Source organism: Schistocerca nitens, chromosome 6 (assembly GCF_023898315.1).
Source record: "Schistocerca nitens isolate TAMUIC-IGC-003100 chromosome 6, iqSchNite1.1, whole genome shotgun sequence".
Classification (NCBI taxonomy): Eukaryota; Metazoa; Arthropoda; class Insecta; order Orthoptera; family Acrididae; genus Schistocerca; species Schistocerca nitens.
Genome location: NC_064619.1, coordinates 600,647,023 through 600,665,851, shown reverse-complemented (window position 1 = coordinate 600,665,851; position 18,829 = coordinate 600,647,023).

The following is an 18,829-nucleotide window of genomic DNA, read 5'->3' as shown; positions in this document are numbered from 1 at the left end:
AATTGATTCCATATCTGTAAATTTCCAGAAGGCTTTCGACACCGTTCCTCACAAGCGTCTTCTAACCAAACTATGTGCCCATGGAATATCGCCTCAGTTGTGAGACTGGATTCGTGATTTCCTGTCAGAAAGGTCACAGTTCGTAGTAATAGACGGAAAGTCATCGAGTAAAACAGAAGTAATATCCGGCGTTCCCCAAGGAAGTGTTATAGGCCTTCTATTGTACCAGATCTATATAAATGACACAGGAGACAATCTCAGTAGCCGTCTTAGATTGTTTTCAGATGCTGCTGTCATTTACCGTCTTGTAAAGTCATCAGATGACCAAAACGGATTGCAAAAAGATTTAGATAAGATATCTGTAAGGTGCGAAAAGTGGAAGTTGACCCCGAATATGGCGCTGCAGTCCGGAACCGCGGGACTGCTACGGTCGCAGGTTCGAATCCTGCCTCGGGCATGGGTGTGTGTGATGTCCTTAGGTTAGTTAGGTTTAAGTAGTTCTAAGTTCTAGGGGACTTATGACCTAAAATGTTGAGTCCCATAGTGCTCAGAGCCATTTGAATTTTTTTTTTTGACCCCGAATAAAGAAAAGTGTGAAGTTATTCACACGATTACTAAAAGAAATCCACTAAATTTCGATTACACAATAAGTCACGCAAATCTGAAGGCTGTAAATTCAACTAAATATTTAGGGGTTACAATTACAAATACCCTAAATTGGAACGATCACATAGATAATGTTGTGGGTAGAGCCAACCAAAGATTGCGATTCATTGGCAGAACACTTAGAAGGTGCAACAGGTCTACTAAAGAGACTCCTTACACCACGCTTGTCCTCCCTGTTCTGAAGTATTGCTGTGCGGTGTGGGATCCCCATGAGATGCGACTGACGGATGACATTGAAAAAGTACAACGAAGGGCAACTCGTTTTTGTATTATCGCGAGGTAGGGGAGATAGTGCCACAGACATGAGACGTGGAGTGGCAATGATGAAAACAAAGGCGTTTTTCGTTGCGACGGGATCTTCTCATGAAATTTCAATCACCAGTTTTCTCCTCCGATTGAGAAAAAATTCTGTTGGCACCCACCTACATAGGGAGAAATGATCATGATAAAATAAGAGAAATCAGGGCTCGCTCAGAAAAATGTAGTAAATGCTCGGTTTTCCCGCGCGCCGTTGGAGAGTGGAAACGTAGAGAGACAGCTTGAAGGTGGTTAATTGAACCCTCTGCCAGGCAATTATTTTGAACAGCAGAGCAATCACGTAGATGTTGATGTAATTATTTCTTTGTGTGTACATGGACATCACCTCTACCGATTTCCATCCCTTTTAGTTAGTTCCTTCCTGATGCGTCGTTCTTTTTTTGTGTTAGTGTATGTTACCTTCTCATGAAACACATTTAATTGATCCTGAGAAAAACACATGCACTTGCACTCTGTCTCTCTGTCTGTCTCTCTCTCTCTCTTTCGCAGGTGGCCATTAACCTTGCGACACCATAAAGGCGGCAATCAAAAATCATCAAATTCGCATTAAGGGGATTGTCTAGTAGAAAAAGGAACTTTATCCATAATGAATCAGTTGGTCTCAAATTTTAAACATACAATTTCTCCAGATTGATACATATAACTACAGAGTTACAAGTCGATCCATCCCACAGTGTTTGAGAAATTATTTTATTTTGTTTTGAAGGATTTTTTGAAATTTTCTTTCGTACAGGAAATTTATTTTAATGTTCTTGAAAAACTGAAGAATGTATTTGATAATACAAGCATTTTTGTGTATCTTTATGGCGACCTTAAAATTAATTTTCGATGTTCTGAATCTTTTTATTGAAATAAAGCATTCACATATCAATTTTGTCTTTTCTAATTTTTTAAAAAATTATACTCAGGAATGTTAGCACTGATAGGAAGAGTTTTCTATAAAAGTTTCATCCAATTTAGGGAATATTTACTAAATTTCCCAAATTAGAGAGAAACACAGTCAAAATTACACAACACAATAACTCTCCGGTCCTTGCTCTAAAATCCACCTGGGCTGTACGTTGCTTTTTCTGCTTTCTTCTGGGCTGAGCATGTATGGCCATCAATCTGGATGCATGTCGTCTGCGTTTTTCAAATTATAGGCACTGTCTGACCTTTTTCTTCCTTCTTCGCTCATATCCAACTTTGCTCCTTCATGTCCTTATTGCTGACATTGGAGTGGTCTCTGTTGTTCTTGTTGCTTCTACCAGATAGAACGCTTGATTGAACTGTGAAGCAGCTTCTGTCACAGCTGGTTCTGTTTTTCTTTTGAATACAAATACATCCTTTGGGCATTTTGATCAGAGTGTACTATGTACACACACGTTTGCATTTTGAGTCTTTCCAGTAGAGCATCTGGAGAGCATTGTATTAGATGCTAGCCTCTGATAAACAGGCACCATTTTCTAACAACAACAGATGGTCTCAGAGCAGTATGGATAGCAGTTTTATGTGATTCTGCTTGTTCTCTTTTGGCAAGGGTACGATTAAAGAAACTTCAAGAATTGTCACTCTTGGACACTTGGATGTGTTGCCATTCCTCATCAGTGCTCATGCAATGGTCCGATATTGCGTAGACTGCACTCTTTATTGCCGTAGTATCTGGAGCACAGTCAGAAACGGTTCTGCTTTAATAATGAGTCAGCTTTAGAATTGCTTCTTCTTTCAAACTCCCATGTGGTTTCCCACTGATAGTCACGTTTTGTGCCTGACTTTCCTTCACTACATTTCTCAATCCTGTCCCAAATTCTTTCGCAATGTGATTTGCACACTCTTTCTGCACAATTTATCTGCTTCCATAGACACTGGATTGAACTAATTATATTTTTTTCTACATTTTGCTTTCGAATTCCACAAAATGCTTTCACACAGTGTATATACGAATGCATATATTTAAGCAAAAACATTTTTTTGGCAAGAATTACAATGTGGCTGAGCGGTTCTAGGCGCTCCAGTCCGGAACCGTGCGACCACCACGGTCGCAGGTTCGAATGCTGCCTCGGGCATGGATGTATGTGATGTCCTTAGGTTAGTTAGGTTTAAGTCGTTCTACGTTCTAGGGGACTGATGACCTCAGATGTTAAGTCCCATAGTGCTCAGAGCCATTTGAACCATTTGCAACAATTCAATATGTTCTTTCCAGACTATCCGTTAAGTGTGCTATATACGTGCATATGCATATGATTAGCATTTCAGTAAAACTGCACTAAGTAAGTAGGAGTAACGTCATCTACACCCTGTAAATACGGAAAAAACTGTACAGCATGTTTTCTATTCAGAAATAGCATTTGATTTTTGGTTGTTGGCAAGGCAGTTGTGTTACGTCTCGTCTAAGGAGGAGAAACTCGTACCAGCACATGTTGAAATGTGACAGCTGCAATATCATGACTTACCAAGACTGCTTTGTTTGGGCTCACATGACTGTCACGCGCTCGTGGAGTCTTTAGTACAAAATAATGCTCAGCATATTTCAGTATCTCAAGATTCCACGTGACTAATATAGGTCAGGATGCACACTTTTTCGCTCAGCCTTGCTTGAGTCAAGAATCTACAGCAAGACAAATACCCACACGTGAAGTGTAATGATGTCTACAACGCCACAGAATGTCAGCATGATTATTAGTGTTGTGGCGTCCATTGATATTGTAGTGAACTGAAAATTCTTTTCTGCTCTCTGACATGAAAAGACACGTAAAGGGCTAATTAGATTGCCCCGCATTAGGAGCCAATAATTGACATCAGTAATTAAATGAAACCAGACTCAAAAGATTATGAGATTAGTGGTTTAATAAACGAATGCACGAGTTTGTTTGGATGAATAAAACATGAAATTACTGTATTTATTTCAGCAACTTACACACACACACACACACACACACACACACAAGAAAAATTACAAATCTCAGGGACGATTTGACTAGGTGTTAAGGGGAAGGAGGACGGCCTTCTCACTCATTTCTCAGCTCAAGGATTTCTCGAAATTTTCCTCCCACTCGTATACCCTGATCAAGGGTACATGTGAAGTGTAATGATGTCTACAACGTCACAGAATGCCACCCTCATCAAGGGTACACGAGTGGGCCTTCGGCTCTGAAAGCCGTATAGATGGTGTTTCGCTGAATGGTTTGCACGCTGACACATGTTGGTGGCCAAGCAGTGAAATCTGCAGCAATTTGAGGAAGGGTTGCACTTCTGTCACGTTGAACGATTCTCTTAAGTCGCCGTAGGTCCTGTACTAGCAGGATCTTTTTCCTGCCGCAGCGATGTCGGAGAACTGATGTTTTGCCGGATTCCTGATGTTCATGGTATAGTCGTGTAATGGTCGTATGGGAAAATCCCAGCTCCATCGTTACCTAGGAGATGCTGTGTCCATCGCTCGTGCGCCAACTATAACACCACGTTCAAGGTAGTTGATCCGTTGGACACGTGTAAAAATAAATGTTGTCTCTTTCAGTTGTTGTCTTTATTTACAGCTGCATAATCAAGGGACCGTGAAAACAAGGTACCAATAGAATTTGCATAAGCATGGGAAATGCATCTGGTAAAATGATCTGTGTTTTGTCATATTATTATGAACGCTCATACAGTATGTAAATCAGAATAAGCATATATAAAAGCTGGCAATATAAATACATACATCTGTAAAAAAAATTGGAAATTAGCATCGTTCCTGAAAAACAGCAAGAAATTTATACAAAGCTAAAAGTCGAAAAAATAAATGAATAGCAGTAGTGTAATGTCTTCAGAATACAAGACGTCGAAATGATGAAATAATTTATGTCGACAAGATTGGTGCATATCGGTAGTGTAAATAAAGTAGCTGGTTACATAAAAATTTCGTAGAATAAATGCCATAAAATTTTCTTTTCAAACTCTTGCTGCTGAACTAATCGTGCGTATAATTTCGTTCATAATAGCAGTCGTATTCTTGGCACTAAAACTTACCTTATTGTATTTCAGTAATTTCTCATCATTGCTATACGATGGAAATGGAAGTTCAGTGTATATCATTCAGGTGTTGCATAGCGACAAAAGACGTAAAAAAATGGACAAATTCGGTGAATCGGTGTCAAAATCGTGTGTGACGTTGCAGTCCGGGAAAGCAGAATCGTATAAAAAGTAATTTATGTGATGGCAGAATCTGCTAAGTTGTATTTACATAGCGCAGTGAAAGTGATCCAGTTCTATGTTTGGCTTTGCATAATATTTTTGAGATGAATGTAAATGTTCCTAGTTTTGGAAATCGACGTTTTCCAATAAATGTGCTTGACAGTTTGGCGCTGGTGATATTCAGCTCTGGTTATTTTATTGTGGACTGATTCGTTGTTGATGACTTTGCGATTAATTTCATAGGATCTGTACACTGCTGTTAAATCACCTTGGCTTTGCGAGTAAAAGGAAGTAACTTTGACGTCAGTGGACTTGATATATGCGGAACAGAGTTTTGTTTTTTTCGGCGTAGCGCTACATTGCTTTGAAGTAAGCTGTGGCGTACAGCTGTGTGGCCCGATGGTATTGTTGACGGCGCTGATGCTGTTTTGAAGGACGGCATGGCATTTACTGTTGCAGATATCACACTCTGTCCACGGCCTCTCTACTTCAAAATAGGCTGTACTACCGATTGAACTTGACCTTGAATAATTTTGTGACATTGGAGGAATCTCAGTTTTATCACAGCTGTTTTCAGTTTGCATAGGATAACTGTGCGGGGTCGGTGTATCGGAATCTGTGTGTTCGTGTTTATTAAATAAACGGTGAAATGAATATAAAATATTCTCTTCTTCTTGGTAGTCTGTTGCGAAAATAATTTGGAACTGTTTTTGGCATTATGCTGACGGGCTGCCTCGTTAGATAGAAATGATTGATCATAGACAATAAAATCCTGTTCATACTAAATGACATCTGCAATTATACTGCTCTTCTGAACATGCTTCCTACGACGTTGCTTTTGTGGCTTAGCCGCGCGGGATTAGCCGAGCGGTCTCAGGCGCTGCAGTCATGGACTGTGCGGCTGAGCCCGGTGGAGGTTCGAGTCCTCCCTCGGGCATGGGTGTGTGTGTTTGTCCTTAGGATAATTTAGGTTAAGTAGTGTGTACGCTTAGGGACTGATGACCTTAGCAGTGAAGTCCCATAAGTTTTTTTTTTTTTTTTTTGTGGCTTAGGCTTTTCTGTAGAGGTGCTAAAAGTATTACTCTGAGTGGTTTGACAAATTTTATCCGAAATATCAGAAATGTTGCTTGACAGTGTAAGGTCAACTGTGCCAGAAGATAATTTTTCTTTTGAAAGCTGCTGTCAATTGTAGTTCTCTGACGTAATCAGAGTGAATATGCTGTTCGTTGTGATTAGAAGCAGGCTGTTGAAATAAATTCGAAATGTTGTGACCATCATTCTTACGGGCTGTGACATCAGACTGGGCTGGTTTATCGTCGATAATAAAACTCTGTTTGCTCAAAATATCTGCATCTGTGCTGGAATTCTTAATGAGACTTCCATGAAGTTGCTGTGTTTTATTTTCTGTAGTAATAGACATCGTCTTCTTGTAGCTGTTAATTTTGGGTTCTGACTGTAGGTTGTCATGATTATACGTATCTGGTTTGAAAGAGATAACCGGAATGGTGACGTATTGCGTGGTTTCACAGGAATCTGTATCAATAGTAGATTGAACAAAAGTGTTTGTTAGAAAAATTTTGCTTCTCAGAATGGTCTACTAAATATTACTCCTCTTGATAGGTCAGGGGTGCACTACACAAAGGATGTAGCTTCTCGGGTACCAGAGTACTTTTTGAGTGCACATGGAGGTTTTTTAGAGTAGGCGGTAGTTTGAAGTGCTCTGATGAGCACTCGCCAGTCGTTTCACAGCATGGGAAATCAAACGGCATTCAGAACAGAGACTGCCACAATTTTATCAGTAAACTGTCGAAGTATTCGTAATAAAGTTCCCGAATTTACTGGCGTCCAGGAAAATTCTCGCGCTCAAATTATTCTTCGGACTGAGAACTGGCTGAAACCCGAAGTGGAAAGCTATGAGATATTTAGCGAGTTGTGGAACGTATATCGGATAGACAGATTAAAGGCCATAGGAGAGAGAGATGTCGTTGCAGGTCACAAAAAAAAGTCTCTATCGAGGTCGAAGTTGAGTGACAGTGAAGTCCTCTGGTCGCGTATAACAGGTGTGGGTGAAACTAAGTTAATTGCTGGATGTTTTTACCGGCCACCCGATTCCACTGTGGCAGTTCTAGAGTCATTCAAAGAAAGTCTACGGTCATTAGCTCGTAAATACTCAGACCATGCAGTTCTAGTTGGAGGCAACTTTAACCTGCAGCGTATAGACTGGAGTGTCTATGGATTCATTGTGTGGAGTACAGACGGACAGCCATGCGAAATACTTTTGAACGCATTTCCTGAAAATTGTGTTGAGCAGCTAGCTCACAGCCGACACACAATGGAGATATCTTAGACCTTTTAGCTACAAATAGGCTGGACCTTACCGACAATGTCCGCATAGAAACGGGTATTAGTGATCATGATGTCATTATAGCAACTATAATTACGAAAGTTAATAAATCAGTCAAGAAGGCTAGGAGAGTGTTTCTGCCTTGTGGAGAAGATAAGCAGTTATTAACATCTTACTTAGACAGTGAACTGGTTAAAACGCCTGGTTAAATCCGCAGGCCAGAACAGGTAATTGGAATTGTGGAAAGGGGCCAAAAATGATCGGCTGTCAGTTACACTCGAACACATATAACTTTATTTAGTTGCCCAAACATTACAGCGCAAATTTCCAAGCTTAACTATGGACTGAATATGTCACACAATCTTATGACTTAAGGGCACAACCTCTTTAATTTTTAAAGCGGCTGGAAGCCCATGATTTTAAACACAACTACAACAAATTTTCAAAAGGCAGAAAGTGCAAGGTTTTATCCTTAAATAATGTTTCAAATGAGGCTGAAGGCCCAAACAATCTAAGACTTAACAGTAAGAAATTTTACTTTTAAAATGGCTGAAGGCCATGCATTCTATGGCTTAACAAGTAAGGAATTTTAATTTTAAGATGGCTGAAAGCCCATGACTGAAGACACAACTGCTATAAATTTTCAAAGGCAGAAGGCCCAAAGCTTTATCCAGAAAAAAATTCAAATGTGGTTGAAGGCCCAAACAATGCAAGATTTAACAAGTAAGAAATTTTAAATTTTAAAAAGGCTGAAGGCCCATTATTTAAAACCCAACTACAAGCATACAAATTCAAACCATCGGATATAAGCCATTAAAATACACAACCAAACACCAATAAGAAAAGGCAATACAGCCGGCGGTGCTCAGAAGTTACCAGTTTGTTACTGACTGCCAATTGAATTCAGAGTTATGCCATAATTATCAGTGTGCTGAGGGATTTTTTAGAGTAAGTTTTTCAGTGACGAATAATGGTTTGCTGCGCGATTGCCAGTTGCACTAGCCACAGTAGACAACTAGGTAATTTAGGAATTAAGTTTCATAATTTCCTAAAAACAATGAGACGAAACGAAAATAAATAAATGGTTGTGAACGTGCAGATTTGTTTTGAGTTGAAAATGCTCATGTCTGCTCAATACATTTCACTTATTCGGATTACGAAAGGGATTTTAACTTTCCACCCCATGACGTAATCGCCTACCGCACCTTTATGACCAACCAGACCTGGGCAGCTACGAGGACAGACCAATCCACAAATTTCTTTATTGACAAACCTATGTGTGTTCGTACTAGACGAATCTGTAAATTGTCAAACGATGATTCTGTATCAACATTTACAGGATAGGGGTTGTTGTTGTGGTCTTCAGTCCTGAGACTGGTTTGATGCAGCTCTCCATACTACTCTATCCTGTGCAAGCTTCATCTCCCAGTACCTACTGCAGCCTACATCTTTCTGAATCTGCTTAGTGTATTCATCTCTTGGTCTCCCTCAATGATTTTTACCCTCCACGCTACCCTCCAACACTAAATTGGTGATCCCTCGATGTCTCAGAACATTGCCAACCGATCCCTTCTTCTAGTCAAGTTGTGCCACAAGCTCCTCTTCTCCGCAATTCTGTTCAATACCTCCTCATTAGTTATGTGATCTACCCATCTAATCTTCAGCATTCTTCTGTAGCACCACATTTCGAAAGCTTCTATTCTCTTCTTGTCGAAACTATTTATTGTCCATGTTTCACTTCCATACATAGCCACACTCCATACAAATAATTTCAGAAACGACTTCCTGACATTTAAATCTATACTCGATGTTAACAAATTTCTCTTCTTCAGAAACGCTTTCCTTGCCATTGCCATTCTACATTTTATATCCTCTCTACTTTGACCATCATCAGTTATTTTGCTCCCCAAATAGCAAATCTCCTTTACTACTTTAAGTGCCTCATTTTCTAATCTAATTCCCTCAGCATCACCCGACTTAATTCGACTACATTCCATTATCCTCGTTTTGCTTTTGTTGATGTTCATCTTATACCCTCCTTTCAAGACACTGTCCATTCCGTTCAGCTGCTCTTCAAAGTCCTTTGCTGTCTCTGACAAAATTACAATGTCATTGGCGAACCTCAAAGTTTTTATTTCTTCTCAATGGATTTTAATCCTTACTCCGAACTTTTCTTTTGTTTCCTTTACTACTTGCTCAATATACAGATTGAATAACATCGGGGATAGGCTACAACCCTGTGTCACTCCCTTCCCAACCACTGCTTCCCTTTCATACCCCTCGACTTATAACTGCCATCTGCTTTCTGTACAAATTGTAAATAGCCTTTCGCTCCCTGTATTTTACCCCTGCCGCCTTCAGAATTTGAAAGAGACTATTCCAATCAACATTGTCAAAAGCTTTCTCAAAGTCTACAAATGCTAGAAACGTAGGTTTACCTTTCCTTAATCCTTCTTCTAAGAAAAGTCGTAGGGTCAGTATTGCCTCACGTGTTCCAACATTTGTACGGAATCCAAACTGATCTCCCCGAGGTCGGCTTCTATCAGTTTTTCCACTCGTCTGTAAAGAATTCGCGTTAGTATTTTGCAGCTGTGACTTATTATACTGATAGTTCGGTAATTTTCACATCTGTCAACACCTGCTTTCTTTGGGATTGGAATTATTATATTCTTCTTGAAGTCTGAGGGTATTTCGCCTGTCTCATACATCTTGCTCACCAGATGGTAGAGTTTTGTCAGGACTTGCTCTCCCAAGGCTGTCAGTAGTTCTAATGGAAGGGTAGGGGTATTTCAATCAAACGTAAATTTATTGGTGATTGTACTGTTTATTATTATTATTGTTACTATACACGTAGTAGACCCTTCGTGGATCACGTGAAGCTTCTACAGTTCCTCCTGCGGTTTCTCCATGAGACCTTCATTTACTCTCTCGTGGCTTTCTTTCTTTCATCCGTCCACTGGACTTTCCACTTGTCTATTTTGCATCTGTTCATGTTACGGTCTGCAGTGTTGTGAATGGTGAGTTGAGCGTCAGTAAGGTCTCTTCGTACTTGCTCGGCCCATGTCATACCTTTAAAGTTTTCACTGGCTGTGAGTATCTGGCGTGTGAGTCTATACTCAGGGAGTCTGTCTATGCGTCCATAGAATTTAACGCGTCTTTTTCTAATGTCAGCAGCAACATTTGAGATTTCCTCTGTGGTTTTGTTGGTTTGCAGTCTATATCCAGCTCCAGTCCAAGGATTTTCCTAATGATCTTTCGTTCTTCTTTTTGTAGATTTTGTAGCAGCATCTTGTTATGGAGTGATAAGGTTTTTGTTGCGTATAGCACCTCGGGTTTATTGACAGTGCTCTAGTGCCTGATTTTTGCATGCATGGACATGCACTTTTTGTTGTAAAGTTGGTGCGTTCGACCGTAGGCTCACTTTAGTTTCTGTGCCCGAGCTTCTTGAGATTTTTTTTCTAGTCCAGTGGGTTCCGAAATTTCCCCCAGGTACTTAAAATGTGGAATTCTGTTTATCCGTCCATATTATGTGGTGAGATTCTGTATGTCTAAGTGTATACACATAAATCCCGTTTTCTCAAAAGAAATTTACAAGCCAACCTTCTCTGCGCATGCCTTGAGTACTGTATTTCTATTTGTATTTCGTACACTGTCTGTCAAAATTGCAAGGTCATCGGCAAAGTCTAGGCAGGGGACTTCAGTTTTCCTTCCAATCTTCATTGGTTTCCATAGGCCACATTTTCTAAGCTCACTCTCCCATTCCCTTATGACTTTGTCCAAAACGATATTGAACAGAATTGGAGATAGTCCGTCTCATTGTCTTACGCCAGTTCTGATCTCAAAACATTCCGAGATTTCCCCCATGAATTTTACTTTAGGGGTTGTGTTGGAGAGTGTCTGCTCAATGAGCTTACGTGTTCTATTAGTATGTTGACAAGGGATTTACGGTCGACTGAGTCACACACCTTCTTGAAATCGACGAATGTACATATGGGGGCTTATGTCTAATAGCTCTGTATTTCAACGTTGTTTTTAGATTAAAAATTTGTTCAGGGCAAGAACGTCCGGGCCGGAAACCCGCTTGACATTCCCCAATCTTGTGTTCAATTTGTTCCTGTTTTCTCTGCAATAGGCATGAAGGTGACTGGTAGAAGTGAAATGCCTCGGTAATTGTTGACATCCGTTCTGTCTCCTTTTTTATGCAGGGGATGGATAAGTGCACACTTCCAATCGTCTGGTAATACTTCTGTCGTCCAAGTTTCTTTAATAATTTCCGTGAGCTCATCAAGTGATTTAGGGCCTACATTTTTCAGTAGTTCTGCTACTATGTTGTCTTCACTGGCCGCTTTGTTGTTTTTGAGATGGTGGATGTGCTTCAGGATTTCTTATTTTGAGGGTGGTATCGACTCTTAGTTGGTGTGTGCGGGTTCAATAAGTGGGAATCTTTCTGTTGGTTCTGGACAATTTAGTCAATTGGTGAAGTACACTGCGAGTTCTTTGCTATTTTTTTCATTGGTAATTGCTAATTTTCAATTTTGTTTTTTAAAGCAGAGATTTTGTTTTGTGTACACTTGTATCCTATTTGTAAATGTCCTCTTGTATTGTAATTCCGAAAGTCACTCTCCAGTTGTTCGTTTATGTATCGTCTCTTGGTTTGTCTGATGGTTCTAGCTGTTTCTTTCTGTACTTTGAAGAAATTTTGTTGTGTTTCTGGCGTTTTCTTGCTGCTGTATTTCTGGAAGGCCAATTAGCGTGTTTTAAGGACGTATTCACTGTTGCCGTTCCACCATGCATGTTTTTTCTTTTTTCTCAGCGGTAGTTCCTGTGCTTTACACATGATCTTGTTTTTGAACTCTTCCCATGTGTTTGTTTCTTCTGTCTCCCATTCGTCCTTTATGTTTGTTTTGTGGAGACTGTTTATGTCGAATCTCTGCAGGTACGATTTCTTGGGATTGTACTTTCGTGGAGTGAATTTTACTTTGACTCGTGTAAGGTAGTGGTCTGAATCAACATTGGTACCTCTTCGGACTTGTACATCATGAATTTCTCGTTGCTGCGTGTGGGTGATTGCTATAGGGTCAATCTGGAATTCTCCAAGTTCTTGAATAGGAGAGTGCCAAGTTTTTTGCTATCTGGGGTGCTTTCGTAAAGATGTCGACATTATCTTCAGGTTGAATTGCTGGCGGAGATCAACTAGTCGCCTTCCATTTCTGTTGGTAAATTTGTGCGCAGGATATCTGCCTATAGTCTTCTCTGCCCAATTGTGTATTAAAGTCACGAAGGAGTAAGGTGGTGTCCTTCTTGGGGACCTTCGCCATAGTTTCCTCCAGTTGGTTCCAGAAATTCTCCACTTCGGTAGGGTTTTTCTTGTTGGCTATATTGGTTGGGGCGTGAGCGTTGACAAGTGTATAATTTCTGTTGGCGCACTGTATACGTGCTGTCACGAGTCTATTGTTGACGGGATTGACTTTCTTGACGGAGTTTATGATCTTCTTGTGCGCAAGTATCGCCATTCCCAGAAAGGGGGCACCTTTGCCAATTAGTCTCAGTTTTTCTCTTGGATATGCGGTAGTTACCATAATCTATGGTATCATCGTCAGTATATCGTGATTCCTGAAGTGCTACTAAAAGGATTTTTTGTCTGTCGAGTTCTGTAGTAAGATTCAGTAGCTTTCTAGGTCGTATTAGTGTATTGATATTTAGTGTGCCAATGAATGTTGGTGTTTTAGTGGGTAGTTTGCCAGAGAACTCCGACTTTCTCTGAGTTCGTGGTTGCCCGGGTCCCCCAGAACCAGAATGCCCGGTTGCCGCCTGTCGACGGGTGGATTGATTACCACCTGGGGTAATGTTGTTGTTGTTGTTGTTCTCACGAACCATAGTGCTTGTTATTAAATTTTGTCCTGCTAGGCTGGTTGTGTAGAACTAGGGATTGTTAGTTTCTGGCTGAACAGTCGCTGACCAAGTTGCCTGTGATTTCCACAACAGACGCCGCTCGGGTTTTAAGAAGAGAATTCTTCCGCCTTCTCTGCCGCTGAGATCTTCATCTTCATTCGCCATCAAAGCCGTTGATCTTCTTCACCTGTACCCTGGTAAGGGGCCCCTACAAGTTACTACCAGCCGGGCCAGCTGGATCAAGGTGTTTTTACGAAGTGTTACTCCTCCCCCTCCTCCTTTCTCAACCGGGCTTGGGACCGGCTTTGGCGGAGTTTTGTACTGTTTATAATAGTATTTAGTACGCTAGCGTCAGCCGAGTCCAGTTCGTGTACATCGCGAGCCAGGGGCTCAAGGATGCAAGAGTTTGTTCAATAAATTATATTGATCTCTTACAAAAGTCTTTTAATTTCTAGTCTTATTCACCCATTAATCCAATCCCTGACCCTTCTGTTTGTGAACTGTTGACTATTGCTTCAAAACGCAGGATGAAGATTGATGCTGTTTCAGCTCTAAATCTACCATTCCCCAGCGCTGATTCAGGTCGCAGTAATGAGCCTAATAATGTGAGAAATATTTGGGCACAGAAACGAATCCATCATAAAGAAGTTAAAGATATTTTACATGTATATATATATATATATATATATATATATATATATATATATATATACTACCGATTAATGAAGAAATTACTACTAGACAAACATTAACCGTGGAAACGTACACTGCTGTAAATGCGACAATGCGTGCTTACCCCAACAATTAGAAATTAAGCAAACAGAAATTAAAGACTTTAGGCAAAACAATGCAGATTTACAGGATGTAGGGTTGAGATACATGAAATTAAAACATCTTCAAAAAGTGATTCAGGGCTCTTTTTCTAATTGACAACAAGAAGTAGTTATGGAAGGACGGTGTACTAACTGATCATCTGAAGTGGTTGCAAAGGCAGCGACTTTACATTGCTTATCTTATAAAGTGTTATCTTTTTCTCAGAAACATGTTGAAAGATCTTCTTCCTAGTTAATCCACTATTAAAAAGAAGACTCAGGCAATTAAGCATTCCAAAAGTTTTTATTGATTTAAGCCTTAGAGTTTTGATAACTCAAATTTATTAAGAAAATTCTAAAAAGAAGTTGAACCGCTTTACACTAACATTTCCCCAACTACAGAAAAAGTCAAACCAATATAAAGCGGAATAATAATAACTGTAAGAATGATACACTAAAACCTGGAAATTCTCTTTACATTCATGCCTGTGTGTGAGATCGGCATGAGTGCGCTCTGTGCCTTTAAGCTTCAATGCAAGGCGGCATGGCGGAGGGTTCACAGTGACGTCAGAGCTCACAGCCCGCCTGCATGTGACCCTTACCGTGTATCCCAGTACCCGTGCTCGTGCGCATTACGCGAGGGCTAATGTTGTACACTTTGTAGTAGCCATGTCCTTATGTAATCTTTACCATTGTTTTTGTGCCTCCAACAGGAACTGCCGTTGTGATACGCAGTATAAAGCCAGTCTTATACAGTGGGTCTCAATTATTAACGTAATTATAATTCAATATTGCCCATAACCATTTTGAAACATAATATTAGCGCCACTTTACGAGGGTAGTTGTGCAGTTTTAATTACCAGCTCCACAAAATAAAGTAGGGCAATTATTTTTGGTTACAGTTACGTATCTTCAATAGCAACGAAACTGAACATCCTTCACCACAGTACCATAGCACAATCTTAGGGAAGCCAGTTGAAGGAAGGGCACAGGAGAATAACGACCAAGGGCCATTTTATAAAAAAAAGTTTCACAAAAAACTGATTTGACAGTTTAATAACTCCGTACTAGAATCACTAGGAGAGGCAGTTAACCAAACCACAGAACTGCAGAGACAGGCGGCTAAAGCAGGCCTACAGATCTCTATCGAGAAGACGCAGTATATGAGAAACATCACGACAGCTCCTAGGAGGATGACAATAGGAGGAGGGAAAATTCAAATGGTGGAGGGATTCAAATACCTTGGAGAATGGATAGACATTGGACTGACCGAAAAAGAAGCAATGGGAGCGCGAATAAACAAAATGAACTAACTATCAACACCTACAATAAGAAGAATATTTCGATAAACGCAAAATTGAAACATTACCTAACGGTGATCCGCCCAGAAGCCCAATATGCTGCAGAAACTCTCAACTTAGCAAGAACCGGAGTGATCAAGAGACTAGAACTGATAGAACGAAAGATTCTCAGGAGAATATTAGGACCTCGAAGAACAGACGATAGTCAGTTTAGAAACCGAGCCAGCCGGGAACTGTATACCAAGATAGAAAAAATTTCTGACGTCATCAGGAAAAGAAGGAGCATGTTCTTCGGACACATCCTCAGAATGGACCAGGGGAGGCCAACACAGCGAATCACACAATTTCTGATGAACAAGAAAACCAAAGTACGATGGAACCAAGAGATACAAAGAGATATGGAAGAAATGAGAATACAGGAACCAGAGATATACCGGGTGATCAGAAAATACAAACGTTCAAAAAATGTCCGACAGATGGCGCTTCACCTGATCAGAATAGCAATAATTAGCATAACAAAGTAACACAAAGCAACGATGACCCTTATAGGAAATGTTCAATATGTCCACCATCATCCCTCAACAATAGCTGTAGTCGAGGAATAATGTTGTGAACAGCACTGTAAAGCATGTCCGGAGTTATGGTGAGGCATTGACGTCGAATGTTGTCTTACAGTATCCCTAGAGATGTCGGTCGACCGCGATACACTTGCGGCTTCAGGTAACCCCAAAGCCAATAATCGCACGGACTGAGGTCAGGGGACCTGGGAGGCCAAGCATGACGAAAGTGGCGGCTGAGCACTCGATCATCACCAAACGACGCGCGCAAGAGATCTTTCACGCGCCTAGCAATACTTTTTTTTTGTTTCTGATAAAACCCCATGTCATTCCAAGCATGTGTGTCAATTTTTACCTCTCTATTCCGTGGTTTATTAAGTTTTCAAATTTATAGTGACTTTTTGATCACCCAGTACAACAGGGTGATTTTTAAATAAAAAAATTAAGGCCTTCAAAGCTTTAGAGGGCAGAACAAAACCCAGAACAAAATCATCTTGGACAGAAGAACGAAGAAGGTTGCAAAGTATGAGAACGAAGAATATTTGGAAAGAGGAATGAGCAGAAGAAACGAAGCTGAAGCAAATTAACGTGGTCCTAATATGGCCAAAATGAAAGAAGAAGAAGAAGAACTAGTACTCAGTTCTGTGTATGATGAATGAAAATTGACACAGAGGAATATAAAGAATAATGATTTCTTAGAAGTTAAACGACAGTATTCGTTTGAAATGGTAGACAGCAACAATGGAAAATGCAATTCAATGAAACAATGTGTATTCGTCCAAAATAAGAACAATCAAGGTCCAAATGAATACTGTCTTGAACACCTTAATTGTAATGCAGTACCACTTCAGCCCAAAAAGTAAACTGTTTCTCGATCACCTGATACATATTTGCAACACTGTTATTTACTCGCTTTCACTGAGGCTTCTCCACTGGTAAACAGGCGATGCACTCCTGTGCTGTAGGACTGCAGAAGTGTTTCACTTCTAACAAATCATTCAGAGTTGTCCTTTTGATATATAATGGCTTCACATGCTGCTGTTGAGGCGTAACATCTCTGTTGTACTGTTTGTCTTCAGATTTCTCTGAAGTAACATAAAACAAATAAATGACGGGGAAATTCCTATTCAAGGCTCCAAATGATGCATTCAGTCATGAGAAGATATTTTAACAAATAACGCAATAAACTCGCAGTGCAGCTTTCGTGATATCTGCTGTACGACTCTCTCAGGAACGCCAGTTCAGAATTTTCCGGGATGTGGTATACGGTATTGCAATGGACTTCTGGACAAGAAGGCTTGTCTTCCTGCAGTAGCTATTCAGAAATTCTCGCAATCTATGAAATACCTCCTTCTTGCAATTAATAGCATCAGCAATCTAATGCCTCCAGTGATCCACCAACACACACTGCCTTCTGATTTATCAGGCCCACATAGTTCTTACAATATAGATACGAATGACCTCCTGCTAGAAATATCACCTACATGTGATCAATATCTTACTCATCTGCACTATTAAATGGCAAACTGAGAACACAGTAAACTTTTTATTCTGTCCAGAACTGGAATCATACAATAAACTGAGTTCACCCGCAACCAGGCAAAATTTCCGAACAAAAAATACCACATTGAACACACTTCATCAGGTCCTTTGTTGGAAACTGTTTCATCGTATGTATAAAATACAGGTCACCCAGTGGAAAGCAAACGAATATTGAATGAATAAAATGATAGCTGCCTGCGATAATTTGCTTCCTTGGTTGAAACACTGGGAGAAAGTAATTCTTCTGGTAATCCCTATAGATTGCTTTCTTAATCACTGGTTTTCTCCTACAAACTTAAGCCGTTCGGAGGTACGGCATTATAAAATGAAGCACAAAAGAAGATGGAAAAAGCTCTGAATAGAAATTCGATCTTGATTGTTCTTCCGCAGCACCGAGTGGACATTAATAGTTTTTCTCAATTCAATCAAAACTTTAACACAGATCTTCAAGCACCTTGATCGTTTCTACATAAAAAAAATCTTATCACATTGTAGTAATGTAGGAATTGTAGGAATCGCCCCTATCTGAAATGACATTTCTGAATTTAGCTATGAACAATCGGCCGCCGTTTGTGTTGCTGGATCATACAAAAAGTAATCTATTTACCTGATATACATTATGCAGAATAACAGTGTTAGGATTCGTTAAGATAATATTTAACAGCGTTAATCTGCCGGAATTCACGAGTTTAAAACATCGTTGGTGTGAAATAACATGCCTTTGCGCTCAGTTGTCAGGTGCTTCGAATTAAAATTAGATACTGAGGTAGTTTATTCCTTATTGTATCAAAGTACTACAGATACTGAATTCCTGTTAAAGTTTATATTGCTATATACTTCCAGCCCAGGCAGCAGTTAATGTTTATTAACACGATCAATCTGAGTTGTTAGAACACGAACCTGTTAACGCACATCAGGAAATACAGTACATTCTGTTCACTTAGTCTGTGAATGACATTTACATAAAGCTTATTTACATTACTTGTCCACACATGCACTTTCGGTAGCTAACGGTTACACATCAATAATCAATACTGCAGCACCTCTTAAAAAAGTTGTGTGTTTATATCTATGTACACACATAAAAAAAAAGTTCTGCATCACCTCGGTTCCAAGAATCCCGGAACCCGTACAGCAAATTGGAATAGGTATCAACATAAAATCATTTCCGCCCTTTTTATTGCTCATGAAAACCACACATTGCACGATGTACCACCATACAGTGATGAGACCGTCAGAGATGGTGGT